At 42.2% G+C, this 17,746-nt stretch overlaps 1 protein-coding gene across 6 annotated transcripts in view; it reads right to left on the minus strand.

Moving 5' to 3' along the window:
• Positions 1-17,746, minus strand: part of LOC119651223 (polypyrimidine tract-binding protein 1) — a 602,545-nt gene that overhangs the window by 367,879 nt on the left and 216,920 nt on the right. For 2 of the 6 annotated variants that reach the window (XM_038054683.1, XM_038054680.1), the window contains exon 1: positions 14,907-16,411. The exons of 2 other annotated variants lie outside the window; for them this stretch is intronic. The gene's annotated coding sequence lies outside the window, so the exon portion shown is untranslated. Of the gene's footprint in view, positions 1-14,902; positions 16,413-17,746 lie in introns of those variants that run through there. 2 more of the 6 variants (XM_038054685.1, XM_038054681.1) reach the window with 2 other exon arrangements.

Raw genomic sequence — 17,746 nt, forward strand, 5'->3', positions numbered from 1 at the left:
CATTTTCATTCTCTTTTTCGTTAAACATTTTTAAACTTTTCAGGTGTCTTAAGTTCATGCGTGTACCATTGATCCTGTGGGATACCAGAGCGAAATGTTTTAAAATAAGAAACTACAGTTAATTGTTTTCTTTTTATCTCCAATATTTGATTCTGCTCTGCATATCAAAAGCTATAGAACTCTTCTTTCGTTGTAAATTAGCCATATTAACTTGATGGTTCCTTGTCAGCATATACATATAAACATTAGATCACTGTACAATCAATTCTTGCCCATTTCCAACGAAGAAAACTTGAACTGAATACATTTAGACACTTCTCTTGTCGAGTTTATTTCCCATACCATCACCGCCTACTTCACCCCTCTTGGAGTTTTTTTCATTTATTAAACTGCTTTTAGTAGTCGACATAAATACCACCCGAAATAACGATGGCTTGACACATTGAGGAGGAGGGTGTACCCTCTTCATGCTTGTCCGTCCATAGTCTAGGCAATATGTTCGTAAGCTTTTGTGTTTTTTCTGTTGCTGTGAAAAAAGCAGCACCTTCAACATTTGCTGTTTTGGCTTTTCATCGAGGTCAAAAAGTTACTGCAACTGCTCCGGACATTACGTCATAGGCGAGTCAACAGCACAATTCCGACTTTCATCAGGGAACGTGTTCGACTTGAGGTCACCGCGGAAACTGGTGACCAAGAGGCGATGGGAGCAGAGGCGGCGGCATCAACAACACCACGCCGAACTGCAGGCAACAGCTTCAGTACTCGCCGGAGCACTCATAGACCGGGAATTCCCAGGCTCTATGCATGTCCAGCAACTCCGCAAATTCTATCTCAAATCAATGATTTGATGATGATGTCGCTGCTGCAACTACAGGACATTGCTATACTGATTCAGATCAGCACTGGGATGTCAGCAGATGCGAGAAATAAAATGCAGGGGGTTTACCAGAAATATGTAGTAGTTCAAATTCTGTACACACTAAAGCAGAAACTTTCTGTCATATTCAGTCGGTTACGACGGTATGGCGAAAGTCATTCCACACGTGTCCAGAATGCAACATACGCGAGGAACCAGCGGAGCTTTTCAGATCTCTCAACAAATACCAACAGAGCATCCAGACAGTACAGTTTTCAATGACATAAGCGAAAGGGTACTGGGCTGGACTTTGGGGTTACCCGCCCAGCATGCAGAGTAAATCACCGCCGAAGGCATCCGCCATGCCAATACGCCTGGCATGAATTTTGCGGATATTACCGAAGCGGAAATTCGACGAGCCAAAGAGCCGAAGAACTGGAGGCGCCCAGGTCTGGATCGGATGCAGAATTTCTGGTATAAGAAATTTACCAGCGTACACAGTCGCTTGGCACACAGCATAAACCAGGTCATGAGTCGGCCCGAGGAATTTCCACCCTTCTTCACTGCGGGGATTACCTACCTTATCCCTAAGAACTACATGGACACAAGACCGATTACTTGCTTGCCAACCCTGTACAAATTCATAACGTCCATTATTAGTAGAAGGGTCAATGCGCACCTCGAGACCAAGAACATTCTATCCGAGGAGCAGAAGGGCTGCCGAGTTAGGTTGCAAAGAGTAACTCATTATCGACTCGGTAGTTGTGGGACAAGCAACTAAAGGCCAAAGAAACCTTTTTAATTGCTATATCGATTATGCCAAAGCCTTCGATAGCTTCCCGCATACCTGGCTAATCGATGTCCTACATCTTTATCACATTGATCCGAACCCTTGACTGAAGTAACTCTTTTCAACTCTTTTCGAAGTTGAATTGTGAATTCATTTGGTTCATAGTGTTCTCATATATAAAGATCACAGCAAACTTCTCTTATCAATCTGAGAATACATTTACCAGGTATACTGGTTAATAATTCAGATTTTTCCGCGAAATGGAAGTGAATTATAACAGAAATGACAGTGTACAACTGCGATAGTAGCCTTCCAAACCCCATATCTATTGGACATTTGCCTCGAGCCAACTAAGAAGCATACGCGAGTGAAAGCATTGGATGCACGTGCTAGTGCTGGACACACGCTGCGTTTAATGGTTTCTAGAGCGCGACTTCGCCTTTAAGGGCACGGTATACCCAGGCAGGAAGAAAAATTTGGAGACACCGCGTTGCAAGCATTACTGGACGACTATCACACCAAGTCAGCAGTAACTGACGAAAGAGTATCGCGTCGATCAGCAAACCATTTCCGATCATCTACGGAGCGAATGTCTAATCAACTGAACAAAAAGCATATGGAGAAGCGAAAGCAGTGCATGACTTATTGCTACTCCGACAAAGTCGCTTTTGCGTGTGATTGGTGCGAGGATGAGAAATATATCCACTTCAAGAGTCCGAAACGTATGAAATCATCAGTGAGCTCCCTACATCGGCACCAAGATCCAATTCCTTCGCCCAGAAGATAATGCTGTGATAGGTCCAGTGGGAAGAGGTAGAGCTCATCTAAAAAAAGGACAGAATAGACATATGGCGGCAAAGTAATTTTATAGGATAATAATGTTCCAGACCACTCAACTACTTTAGCCCTTATCCGGAAACAGTTGCCACGAGTTAGATCAGTTCTAAACAAGAATCTTTCTTCTAGGAGAACATTCGTATTTTGCGCGATCGACGGCGGAGAGGGATGGCAAGCTCACGAGCAGAAAGTATGGTACTGATTGTCTTTATGTAAGATAAAATGAAGTTTTAATTTCCAATTCAGAATTATTAAACGGTTGAGCTGTATAGTTACTCCGTCCATATATGTAGGTCGAAAGCGTTTAATGCTACCATAGAGGTAAATCTTAACGACCCTATATTTCCCAGGCAATCCATTTTCTGGACTTTGTCTAAATTAACGCTGTCTCGATTTATGCAGTAGCATGACACATATACATATACTATAATATATTAACCTTACGTATATTTCCGTATGCATGCTTCGTCTTTTCGCAGGAAAAGTACAGCTGTTTTAGCCGGTCTCTCCTTTTTATTCGCTCACACTGAGAGCACAGTGAAATATATTAGGTTGTTGCATATGAAATGGCCAATTTGGCAATCAAGTGAAGTTAGTTGCGATTTTGCTGTATCAAACCACCACCAATTGGCGCTGTTGGTGTCCGATAATGAAGTATAAAAACTCCTACATTTAATCAAGGAGTCATTTCAGTTCTGCCCATCGTTGTGATATCAGTGAATAGAAAGGAAAAAAGGATGGAAAAGAGCCAAGAACTTATACGTTTTTCAGTATGAGTTCAAACTCGGTCATAAAGCAGCGGAGGCGACCAGGAACATTAACAGCGCATTTGGAGCTGATACGGTAAGCGAACAAACCACACGTCGGTGGTTCGAAAAATTCCGATCAGGCGACGTAAACCTTCAAAGTGAACCACGTAGACAACCAGGACCATCGATTGACAACGACGAGCTACCTTTGCTAGTCGAATTCGACACAGGTCAGTCTGTGAGAGACGTTGCAGAGAAACTGAGCGTACACTGTTCGACAGTTTCCCGCCACTTGCAACAACTTGGAAAGATGAAAAAGCTCGACAAATGGGTTCCGCAAGCCCTTACGGAACAAAACATAGCGCTTCGAATGGAAATTTGCAGTTCTTTACTCTCCCGCAACAGAAGCGATCTCTTTTTGCACAGAATAGTGACATGTGATGAAAAGTGAATATTATACGACAATCGTCGCCGATTAGCACAATGGCTAGATGCTGATGAGCTAGCGAAGCATATGCTGAAACCGAGCCTCCATCCGAAGAAGGTAATGATGACTGTCTGGTGGTCTACATCTGGAGTGATACTCCTTCACGACAATGGACGACCTCATGAATCCAGAATAACGGTTCAAAAGTTGAATGAATTGCGATATAAGAGTCTGCCTCATCCACCATATTCACCGGACCTTTCGCCAATCGACTACCACTTTTTTAAGCATTTGGATCAGTTTTTGGCGGAATAACAATAGAGGAAAAAGAGGTCATCAAAATTGCCTTCAACGAGTTTATCAACCCCTGAAAATTGGACTTCTACGAAAGTGGCATACATGCTCTAATATCTCGCTGGGAGAAGTGTTTTGGATCGACTGGCACCCATTTTGATTAATTAAATAAATTTTTGTAAGCTTTGCAGTCGTTTCAAATTTTAGTACCAAATCGACCATATCATGTGCAACAACTTAATACTACTCAAAAGTATTGAGATTGTTCGAAATTGTGGACATTTGCGAAATTTTTTGGAATCTGATCCAGTTAAGTCGAATCCACAAAAAAAGACTGCCACAGAATACATTTAGTATTATTAGCTGGAGCCAGACTATAATCCCATTACTTTTATTATGGTATATGCTAGCAGCCGAGTACTTGAGCAGAATTTCATTGAAAGTTTCAGACGCCTTTCCCCTACACTAACCTTCTGCATATTCCACAATACTCAACAAATTAAATATTAATGTACGAACATATACTCATTTTGTAAAAAAATCTCATCACCAGCAATAGCTACCTCGATAACAATATTTGTTACTGTTAGTCACCGAGAGCTTGAGCAAGCTAAATATTTCTTTCATGATGACACTCAACACGATATACTGGGTTCACATATGTGCGCACACTATATACGCAAGCTAGGTTAGAAAATGCGCTATTACAGTGTTTACTTTTAGATTTATCTTTTTTTGGAATTTTCTATTTGCCGAGAATTACCAGTTTTAATCGCCGTAAAGCACGAGCTGGGGTATACACTCAGTAGTAGATATAAACACGTATACGAGTACATGGTTCTAGGTTTATCAACGAAATGGGGGTTCGGGCATTTAACAATATTCTGTAAATTAACTTCATTGCCAAGAAGTTAAGTTTAGATGTTTCACTTAATTTGTTGGTCGTGAATTGCAAGCTATAGTAGATTTCATAATTAAATAGATTAAATAATAAAAGTCGTAAGGGGAGTGGCGGATATTGTTCAAAATCCTTCTAATTCTGAATGATTTGATTCGTTTATTTAGCCCCTTTTTATTTGCAACGTGTTGGCGCTGTCAACGAAAATTAGGAATATTGCGATCCGAGGAACTGAATAATGTGAATGTTCGTCACTTGTACCCTGAAAATTATTTAGTTAAAATCAAAGTCAAATCAATCAACACAATGAAGCTGTGAAAGGAAAGTTAGTCACTTGTTTCCCTAACTTGCACTCAGAGATAAATCATAGCCATAGTGAGGTATTTTTCATACTCGTAGAGTACCATCGAAAAGTGCTGAAGTAGAAAGTTTGATTACTAAATCTGGACTGGTGTCAGTTGATGAGCATCAATTGAAACCGGTCCAGTATTCTAATCATGAAGTCTTTTTTTTCGTTAACCACAGTTCAAGTTTATAAATTATATATGACATTGAAAATGAGACAAAAATCCTTTACCTAAATCTAAATTTAAAACTGTTTACATAATACTGAAGCAACCATCACACATTCCCATTCTACTATTCACAATCGCGAGAAAATCAACTTTTCTGCATCTAGAAACAAAACTACTTTTCAATCACATTGCAAGCAGATGATCTCACCTTTCCAAATGAAGCATCTTACATTTAGCACAATTGTATTTGTTTATGGCAGGGGGAAAAGCGGATAAGAAAAAGTGAACTATGTAAACCTTCAATTAGCTATGATTATTCGACAGATTTGAAAGAAGAATATTTTTTGCATAAACAGGAAGGTGAGCGAGTTGCTAAGCGAGAAAGTATCTTTCAGAACTTTTGCGAAGATGAATGTGTGAATATTTTCCGATGTTTGTACTCCAAATGCTTTAAAGTATAACTAGTGAAACGAGCTCATGTTTGCATTTTATTAATTATTCTTTGATTCTAAAGGACTTTAATTGGCATCATTTGTGTATGCACTGAATCAAAAGAAATCAGGTTCCTCGATTCTGGGAACTCATATGAACCGCATTTTAAAAGGCACGTAGAATGACAACGAAACTTAGCAAAATCATAGTGAGTCAGTCTGACGAAACCTTAAGGGGTCAACCCGTGTGAAGGCCGTTTTTTGGCTTTTTTTAGAAATTTTTTGTGAAGAACTGGATAAAGATACAAATACAAATTTTTCACCATAGATTTACTAATATCTTGAGCGTTCATTGTAATCTTTGCAGCCCGATCGCATAGTTCGTTATTGAAATACAGAGTGATTTATACATCCATCTCCAAAAAAAGGTATTTTTCTGCTGCCACGGTAGAGGGGGCTGCGATCATCCTAAAGAAAAAGAGCAAACGGCATTTTAACGTTCAGACTTAACTACAGTCCGCAAACTAGGTTTATTAAAAAATATTAAAAGCTAAATTGTTGGTGCCTTGTTAAACTTTTTTTGTGAATTTTGGTATTTTTTCACGGTTTCTTTAATGAATAAAAAAAACTACTCAATGAATCGGAATTATCCTAGTTTGCGGACCGTAGAAATATCTTCTGAATGAGTCGTGAAAACTTCAGAGAATTTCGTTGGATAGATTTTGGGCTATGGTGGCAGAAGATTTTCGACATGCAATTTCGAGAAAAACGCATTTAAAAGTAGAATGCGATTTTTAACCATAAAACCTTAAGTGACCATTAACCGGCTACATTTAGTCCATAAACCTTAGGTTTCTTCAAAAAACACATGTACAGCCTTGGCTTCAATTGTCCTTTTAGCGGAGTCTTTCGAACGTCATTCGGACCAAGAAATACGAGCGTTATTACGGGAAACGACATAAATCAGGCATGTGACTTATCACGTGTTTAACACTATAATTTCCGAACTACTCGGAATATCAAAAAATCACTTTGCCTATATTCTACAGATACAATTGATGCCAAAAAAAAAATCGATTCCATGGATCCGACACACGGGGTGACCTCCATAACAGAATATCGCCCACTCGCACAATAGTGTGATTTCCACTAAACTTCGTAGGATTATGCTCGATATTATAGTATATATTACTGGAATCAACTGGATCAACTTAAGGAGAGTTTAAAAAGATATTAATGTACTATTAGTAACTTCATTTGAATATGTATGAATATTTCGAAGCCTCGGCATCGGGTACTGGCAGCTTTTTCAGATTTATCGGTTGGGTATGTTCTCAGAATGGAATGGAGATATCAAAACTTTTCAGCCCCGCTCTCCCCCCTTTTACCTTAAATGTCAGAAGTGCCACATGAATATATTATATTTGGTGAATAAAATTTTGCACTCCTTTTTGCATGTATGGAGACCCCCATAAATTCCACATAGAACGATAGAACTCACTGCGTGGGCGCTCTCAGTAGCCACCTTCGCACCAGATTTGGTGTCAATCGGTGTAACCGTTTCTGAAAAAAGTACGTGTGACAGTCAGACAGTAATAAGGTTTTGTTTTACACAAAACTTTGAAAATTGGCACTGGGTAGATTGATTGACTGGAGAAAAGATAGCGCTGTTGGCTAACATATCCCAGACGACCATAAAGTAACCCATCCTAGCTCCAGAGCATTACACTTGAGATGTCTACAAATACTTCTTTAAACAATACATAACCACGACTTCCATAACACCACGGCAGGATTCTGAACCCAGGCTGAATCCAGGAATCAGCAAACATTCAAATAAACAAATAGATACACCGGCTAGATATATTGGACTCAACAATAAAAAGCAAATAATATTAATTCAACCGAATTCGCAACTAATGAATCACCAGAAATTCTTGATGATTTGGAACCGATTACCACTACTCAATGAGCGGTTGTGAATGCACCAAAAATATGGGTCAACTGATACTATCTCAAAATGTAAGTTTAGACTCAATCTGGATTATACGTGGCGATGCTATCCAGTTCTTACAGACAGTGTGAAGTTTAACATAGCAATATATTAAGTGGTCGGAGTGCTGCACCGCGCGATATATCACCGAGGTCCGTGAAATAATTACAGAGTTAGTGACAGAAGGCTCATACAATGCGTATGTGACCAACTGATAAAGTGGTTGTGTGCCAGTCACAAGTTACAATCGAGGCAACTCATAAAGAGCACTTCCATGAGGCATAGAAAATACTCCCAGCTTCCACGCTTCCCGTCCTTCCTTCGACGCCAGACAACATTTTCCCTCTCAACAGCAGAAACACGCTTACTGCAGATAATTCAACCAAATTGATACGAGCTGATACAGAAGGTTCACTTCGTGAATAATTCGGATGGAAATGTCCGCGCTCTCGGCAACGATTATGTACTTAGTGTAGGCCCAAACGTTTTCGTCACCAAAGCATATGTAGGTACTACTGCAGGTTTAACTCTGAATGTATCAAATGTACGAAACCGTGCAACTGGACTAGGAGAAACGCCATGCGCAATGCGATTAATCCTGCTTTATATCCTTGACATCGCCTATTTACCCGACACAAATACGCAAACGCGCTTCATCATAGACACAGGGCCCGCGCTCCAAAATCCAATCACCAATATTTTGCCAAATGGTTAACAACGCTTATCCTCCTCAAATCTATGAATCATGTTCCTGCATTGCTCAGAGGAACGACCGACCAAATGTATAGAATCAAAAAAGTGCGAAATTAGTCAATGGATAGACTGATTAAAATTGTGCTTAATGCTCTGCAGGCGATCCAAGGTAATCGAATATTTACGCAAAGTTCAAAACAACAATGTAAGGATCTGTCATTGCCTAAGAATGATTGGCCTCAGACACATTAAAGACAACGCAGGCAAAAAGCCAGGTTCAATGACCAAAAGCGGTCCTCTACAAGGCTATATTGAATAGCATTAGTAGATACAACTCCGAGGCATAAGTCACTTTAAAGCTTTCTACTTCGTCGGCTAAGGCAACGAGATATGAACCGTAGAGCTTCATATTATTTAAGGGCTTCCTATTATTTACGATTCTATATAACAATTAAAAGATATTGTCACAGGGATCGTTTCCATGCCTTAGTTGTAAGATTTAATGCTTGCCCTATGTCAGCTTATATCTAGCATACCTTTGAAGCCTATCCTCCTCATACCTTATCGAATTTAGTGACTCCTCCTCATATTCTTAAATCGGATTTCAAATCAATCAACCAGGGTGGCCCGGAACTGAAAATGCTTTTCTGAATCGTAACAAATAATATCATGAGCGTAATCTACCATACATCAAGATAGCTTCCCTCTCGTCTGTAACAAGATTACATAATAGATTAGTTCAACCACTTAGGTAATGCAATCTGCTCCAGCAAAGATAAGCAAGTCGGCCCTTCGCATATAAAAGACTGCGGATTTTTTATTGAAGAATATTTAAGTGTCTGTTCATAGCTGATAGTGAATATCCATTGAATATGCCAGCTTTAATGTTATACTGGCACTTTATAAGGCAGAGGCAACCTTAACCTATTACAACTTTATTGGTAACCCTACGATTTGCACCAAGTTTTCCAGTTTGAAGTTCCATATTATGGCCTACACACGGCAATATTTAATGCTTCTAGGGCTTAGCCATTTTCATTCAAATCACTACTGCGAATCATCGGTTGTAATAGTACAGCTGATTCTACTGATTCGCAGTAATAGTAGGCCATAATATGGAGCTTCAAACTGGATACGACAGAATAGTCGCTCACTATCCGGCAGTAAATGGTATGGTAGAATGTCTACACCGAACATTTACAGCCGCCTTGAAAGCTACGAAACCAAGCACTGGATAGAAGCAATGAAATGTTCAGGAAACTGAGTCCGGCGGAATCATCCAAACATGCTGTGGAGCTTGGCACTCTCAGCCGGATCTTGGTAGCATCAGGACGTTTTGTGTTCTATGTTGTTTTTAGTTGCAATTATTATAATAAACGTGTTGTTTAATATCAGTGGTTATTATTTGTTCACGGAGATTCTAACTAGCGGAATCTACATCCGAAGCGCAGAACGCTGTACAGTGATCGATATTGGCGCAACCACTTCATCACATAACGATTTATCAATTTCGAAATTTTATATTCGATCTCCGCGTCGCAATCCCGCGACAAATGGAAATTTCATTTATGACATATAAGAAACTGCCGTCTGTAGATTTCGTAGATGCCTGGCTAGCACAAAACCTTGCAAGCGTGTGTCAAGCCACACTTATGTAGGCGGACCTACACGGCCAACTTCGCATTGTTTTTTGGCTTAGCTCTTCCCTTGTGGTCAAATGTGCTCAACGCAGATAGATTCCGGCCACTGTGACAACTGTGTTACAGCCATTACAGTCTCACATTAACGAGCATGAATAACAAGCGTGCATTTGTGTATATCAAAGTACTTTGACGATAAGTCTCACCTTTAGTGTTTTTGGACCAATAATGTTGGGCAAAGCTAGGTCTCTTGGGTAGGAAATCTCCGAAACCAATTTCCATCTCTATTTACCTGAATGATAAGTTTCGCCATTAGTCGTTTGCAGGTTTGTATTTTACTAATGGAATTCAATGTCCGAGAATGGCAAGAGCCCATCATAGAATTCACTACAAGGAACCCATATACCTAAAGGACCTGAATGATTTGACGAAAAGTCGTCCTGTTTAGAATATAAAGCCAAGTAGAATAAGTTTTAGCATAAGATATGTAAAACAGATTAAATGAAAAATACGCTGTTCTATGTCCACAGTATAATGTTAACTCGCAGTGATTTTCATGCAACAGTATTAGCTCCATGTGACTCAGTAGTTAGAGCGCTGGGCTGTCGTAGTGCAAGGTCGCGGTTCAAATCTCACTGGTGGCGTGAGATTTATATCGTGATTTGACGTTGGATAACAGTCGACTCAGTTGCGACTGAGAACCTGAATCAAATCAGGGTAATAATCTCGGCCGAACGCAATGATGACCATATTGCAACCTACCAAGCCAACATTTTTGGTAAGTCGGTCTTCAGACAGTCAGTTTCTATTGCGGGGGAAGTCGACTTTTAAGCGCAGCTACAATCCATACTCTCCAAAGACAAATTGTCTTACTACAATTTGGTACAGACAGGTAGCTGGCTCCTTTAAAGAACGAACAACAAAGTGGCCGGTAGAAACCCAAGCCTTGTGAAATACATTGAGGTACGGTTAAATTAGCAATATTCAAAAGGGATATAAACCGGCATTAAAACAGCCGCAGAAGCGACGCATAGCAGGCATAGCAGGAACCAGCTAGACGGTTAGTGATTCCAAAATTCCGCGGAAATTACAGCCAGTGACGAACTTTTAACCACTTATTCACGTCAATGGTGGATAAGAACCAGAAGTTAGATGCGGTCAAGAAGATGCAATATCTGAAGATACATTTAAGCAGCACGCATTATCAAGCATATTAACAATAGAACAGAGGCAAGAAGCGGTAAGGAAGCAACGTCTATGCTATAACTGCTTATACAAAGGGTATACAATCAACAATTGCCAACTTGAATCCAGATGCCGCACATGTGCTAAACGCCACTATACCTTACTCGATACTCGATACCAACTATATGGTGCAGCCAAGCGAGATTCCCTTAGCACTAGTCGCAGAGACACTATTAGCTGAGTCAATTAACTCAACTGCTGGGTCTGGACAGAACAAGCTGCATCACGACACTGCAATTAAAGACCAGAATCGGAGGCGAATTTATCAATGTGGCAGCTTTGGGGTAGCCAATGTAATCAACATTCGTCCAGCAATCCCGACGAAGATCAAGTTGCGTCAAACATTATCACGCAGTGATTTAGCTTATCCATCATGTGACACGCCTGAACGCATCGCAGGTATATTCAGTTCGTTGGTGTCATCGGGTATCATACGAGGGGTTCTTTGCGGATTTGGATTGCCGCCACAGCCAGCTCAAACCTTGTCAAATCCTTTATCGGCACGGAAGAAAAAACAGAGCAGCTAGTACGACGATTCTTCGAATGCACCGAATTACCAGTCAATCAACCTTGGATCTCGGAATGATATAACAAAACAAACACACGTGAAGAATCCGAATCCGAAACAGAGTACAACTTCGAAGCTCAGGGTGGTTTTAATGCATCCCAAACAACGCCATCAGGGAAGACCCTCAACGACACTCTGGTGATTAGCTCAATCGTTCAAAACAACATCTCTCATACTCTCATAAGATGGGGAATTTATCGATTGCGCACAGCGGCAGACATCGAAAAGATGTATAAACAAAGAAAATTGGATCCTTGCGTTACAGGCATTGAGACAATTAGGTGAGGATGAGAAGTTTTTGCTATCCTCAGGCCTGCAAAACCATTCTACGTAGACGACATGGTGATGGGAGGTGACACCATTGACCAAGTGGAAGGTCTACAGCAGGACTTACAGGACTGGTAACAGCCATGTATAGTGTTCGGCAAAATCATTATGCAGCCGTTGTGGCTCACAGGAATTGAATGGGATGATCCGATACCACACGAATTAAAAGCAAATTGGCACATGTTCTGAGTTAGTGACACTCGCGAAATTGATAATCCTCAACTACTCAACTATCAACTCAATTCAGATTCACGGTTTTTGCCACGCGTCCGAAGATGCGTAGGTCGCTATAATTTATTTACGACTGGAACGACGACCGAATGACGAACGAATGACGTCGAAATGCGAAGTCGCGAAGTCATCAGTCAGTCAAAATACAATCGATCCCACGTCTCGAATTATGTAGAGCAGGGCTACTAACCGACCTGATGACGGGCATTCTCAAGGCATAAGATTAGAGTCACATCATACCTCATTACTGGACTGACAATCGTATAACAAAGGATTGGGTGCGATGCAGCCAAGTGGAAAGCCTTCCTGGCATAAAGAATCAATCAAGTTCAGTCCAACTTCGACATACGCCAATGGGTGCACGTAGGTAGAAGGATGAACCCCGCAGACGGTGTATTCCGAAGATCACTTCCCCAAGCATTGATCGACAACAAATTATGGTGGAATGGCCAACAGTGGAATATCGAGCAGAGCTCCAGGTGGCCTTCGACAAATCTGATGGCTGTTAACGCTGAGGCTGGCATCGAACAAAGGCTCAATGCAACATGCTTCTTCAGCATCGACAATAATAGAAAGGACAACATTTTGCAAAAATTCTTATTCTTCCCAAGACTCGCACGAGTTGTTGCCTACTGCCTGAGATGCATAAGGAAACCCAATAGCACCTTCTTAAATTCCAAGGAACTAAGAGGACCAGAAACCATTTGTCTTCTCTAAACACAGCCTAAGTCCACATTTTACAGGTATTTGGGAAGCAGCCGTGAAGTTCATGACGCGACATCTACTAAAAATAATCGGAGCACATTTACTGAACGTGGAGGTGATGCACACCCTGGTAGCGCATTGAAGTGTGTCTCAATTCCAGACCACTGACCTCCGTTAGCACAGACACAAATGACCTTAACGCTATAAGACCAGGACAGTTCCTCACTGAGGAAAACCTATTCAAACTACCTGTTAGAGCCGCGAAATTTCAAAATTTGGCTTTTATTGCAATTTTGCTGATCACCCGAAACCCTATTTACTCAAATATACACAGTCTTTGGGAGGCCATTTGGCTGCTTCTTCAGTGTATTATCAACGCCAAAAATATACCAAAGAAGTAGGCGGGTAGCTTGCAAAATATTGTGTTTGTGTGAAAACTTTCCTGTGGTCAAGAAAAATTCAAATTTGCTTCTTTCCCACGAATCTTTGCAGTAAAGTGCACCCAAATTGTCATGCCGGAAAGACATCGTGTAGAATCTAAAACTTGATGTGAGATTTTTTAGGAAGTGGAACTTTGACAACGTAGACTAAGTACATCTGCCAGCGTGATCCTTGTCTGACATCCTTTCACTGATATTATAATAAAAGCAACCGTAGAAAGCGTAGTCGACCGTTTCGATCCCCGGCCGCCTGAACAGTCAAAACTGACTGACCAACTGCATCACATCCCGATTACGGCCGTCGTTCAAATGTGGACTCTTTATGCGTAATTGACAGGCCAAAGTCAAAGTGGGTGGTGGGCTTTACCCACAATCCTGTTGCTATCCTTATACGCAAGACGCCGATATTTAGGGGGAGCTTTGTGAATCTTGCTCCCAGAGATCGACTAAATCTTTCATGATAACACATGACCACATACCACCTGTGTAAACTTCATATATGGGAAAACGTAATCGCGTACGCCGGGTTATTTGGGCACGTCGTGAAGGTAACGTTATCAGATTTACTGAATATTGAAATTTTTGCTCAGTTGTTTGATGTCAATAAGAAAGTTGGGAAATATTCCCCATTCTCTTAACCTTTGAACGCTTTTCATAAACAAGCCCCTACCACTCTTGCATGTAATAATCTTCCTTTCGGAAACGCCCTTTTGACATTCTGAATAAATCCTTGCAATAGTTGCTTCTTTTAGACATTTTCCATATTTGATTTGGGTCTTCCTCCAGCGGCAATTTGCATTTGATCTCCAACATAAAAATCTATCAGAATATCATAGGGATACGGATAGCCTCCTAGAACACCCCCAACTTCAGAAACTAGTTCCGCAAATTGAGTAAGTCAAGCATGGTCCTTGCCTTATTACTTTTGGTCATTCTTCCATTAATATCAATCTGAAAATTTAAATAATCTTGACGAAAACCTGTGAAGCGAAACATCCCTCGAACCGCACCATGTAACTGCCTGGCTACATTCTATCTTGACTGCGCCAGGTAAGAACAGGTACGTGAACCCAAAGCGAATTCCTATAAGGAAGAAGGCAACTACCTGCGTGAAGTTTATGGCAGCGAGCAATCTGGGCTGCGACGAAATTTTAAATCTGAACTATTATCTCAGGTGTGTGTGTGTGTGTGCGTGTCTGGTTAGATTCAGTGTGGCCTTAGCGCATCAACCCTTAACATACAAAATCAATAAAGATCACTTACTTACTTAGTGAAAAAGATGCGTGGTCACGCCTGTAAATCCAACTTGGCAGGAAATTCCAAAGGAAGCCGTGAGGACACTGTATCGCGCGAATCCCGGCAAGGACGATGAGGGCGCAAAGGGCGTCGCGAAGGGCACCAACACTGCACGGATATCTGCAGGCAGGGTTGCAACCGGAGAGCTGAGTAGGGCTCGGCGTTGTTTATTCAATGACCGTATCAGATAGCACCGCGGCGATTAAACGAACGCGATCGCAGCCAAAGTACACCAGCGGAAAACGGCCGCGAATCACTGAGAACTCTTTCTGGATTGTGTACAAAATCACATTCACCAATGACTGGATAATTAATGCCTTCACGTGGAAAGGGCGAAATATAATTTTCGCAATTGTGCAATATCAGATGGAAACTGCAAACGGCGGGAAATTCGAGTGGCTGAGGTAGACTCGCGGGACGGCTGGCGGGTGTGCTCAGGTAGGGCTCGAATTCGCGTCACTTCACTCGTGGTATTCTGCGCAATTACCTTGTTCGGAGCCTCCGATGGGATTCCGGCACAACCGGACACCAGTTGAACATAAACAAAAACAATTACACAGACCCGGATGCAAGCGGGCAACTGCACAGCACTGGGTGGGTATGACTGCGACTGTAACAGAGACCGAAACTGAAATTCACCCAATTTAGCGGATCGCGGCAAGGTCGGTCTGGGGCTGGCTGGCAGCACGTGAAGATCTCGCGGATCTCGGGCAGACTTTCTGGATACAGAGGGCGAATGCTGCACTGGCAGGGGCACTCTACGGCGATCTGCTCGCTTGGCGGAACTCCCAAATCTGGACTGCACTCCTGGACGAGACGGACGGGGCTGGAATCAATCAGAACTCGCTCGCAGGACGAAATACGTGAATAAAACACTCGCCGTCGACAAAGCGCGCATCTAACAACAACACGACCAACTGTGTACTAAGCGTTTTTTCGAAAACGCAGACGACAGCGTCGCGCCGCAAGCGAGCCGAGTCGAAGCGGACGCACGGCGGAGGCAATTCAGTTGGTTCTCCGCCTCTCCGGTGCGTCGTCATCCGCGTCCCAAGTTGTTTTTCGTGTTTCCCTCCTCATCCGCGCCCCCCGACCATTCATTCCGACAAATTACATTGTCTGGCATCTGATCGACTGCGACGCAGCCACACCGCCGGAGCGCCCCTCCAGCAACCAACGAATTCTGAACTTGTCCCAAAAACCACTGCGAGCCCCGAAAAATGCTTCCAAAACGCAGCGTGTACTGTCCTGGTGCGCAGCACTGTAGCCAAGAGCATGGCACCGCCGCTTCTCGGCGGCTCTCTTTCACCTGAGCGCCCAAGACTTTTCCGGTTTTCTTAGCCTTTCCCTTTCCTCGGGCAGAGTGTCTTCGTCGCGGCAAAGGTAAAGGTGCGTTTGATTGCTCTGCCTCTGCCTGGCGCAGCGCTCGAGCCCCGCACAGGCCCGAAGAGGCCTAAACAATTGAAACTACCCCGGCGATCGCTCACATGCGAACCATACAAACACACTGACCCATTGCTTTGCCGGGAAAATGTGGAAAACTCAATCTGCTCAGCTTGGTTCAGATACAAGATACATGCAAGAGACATTGAGCCTGAGCATTGCCAGATGTGTTAAACGCTCTGCGATTCTGTAGTCTCTTGAGTGTGAATTATAAAAATATTTAGTTTGTTATTCTTCTGGACTGCAATTGAAATAGTTTAAAACTAGAACAGAACAAAGTAACTCTTGTGAGTTGCAGTTAATAGTACAGATTCGATCTTTTGAGCTCTACAACAATTTTAGATTATGCAAGCTCTTGACCCTTTCGGTCCGGCTTCTGAAGCAACTTTTGGAATTTTCCTATGATTTCTGTAATTATTATGCCGGATCGATACGTTTGCCAAACCTCACAAGCCGTCGCAAATTCAAACGCGTGGATAGTGTTTGGCTTGGTTTGTGTAGGTTCGAGTGTCGGTTTTTCGATGCAAATCACAGGAAATTGCCTGCTCAGGAAACATTAACGCAATTGTAAAAATGTGTAGGGCGATGCTTTGGTCCCAAAACTAAGCCAAAATGGATCGTGTCAGATATCGACAGTTGGTTATAAGTAATTTTCGGCTGTTGAGAAGTCGGGAAACCGGAGCTGGACGCTTCAGGTATGAAAGTTCCTGTTGATTTCTTTTGAAAGAATATTTGGGTATACGTTGGTTCCACTTTCAATGAACCAATTTAAAAGCTGGACAGTTACTGCAACACACTTTGAAGTCAAATATCTCGGAAGTCAGTTGATATTTTTAAATAACATATTGGATTGGTCAAAGGGCAGTACAGGCCCCAGGGCGAAACGTGGATTGGTACCCACGATGGAGCATACAACGTGGGAAACGCCTGCTGAACCAACATCAAAAGCTCTACTACCAAACCCTATCTCCACCTCCACGTGGTGATCGCTGGGAGTTCTTTCTTTATGAAAAAGTGCAGCCGGAGAATGATGAAGGCGACTCTCCCGCGCCTACAAACGAGACAAAATGTACCAGCTGGTCCTCCAGGTTGGGGGTTAGGTAGGGCTGACAACCCTATACGGAAAACCGATGCTACTAAGCCACGGAAGGAGCCTCGGACAGGATGTATTGCAAAACGACGAACCCCGCAACGACAACGGATAAATGATTGGCCATCCAGTAAACCATGTGCTCGGAGTAGGTTTCTTAGTCAGCCTAAAAATGAAACCTGCTGTTATTGGCTTGGAAATTTAAGCGAGCAGCTATGCACTCTGCGTTTGCGAGACAAGTTTGGAAATATAAGCCTCATAAACGTTCACGCCCCTACAAA

This window comes from Hermetia illucens, chromosome 3 (assembly GCF_905115235.1).
Source record: "Hermetia illucens chromosome 3, iHerIll2.2.curated.20191125, whole genome shotgun sequence".
Classification (NCBI taxonomy): Eukaryota; Metazoa; Arthropoda; class Insecta; order Diptera; family Stratiomyidae; genus Hermetia; species Hermetia illucens.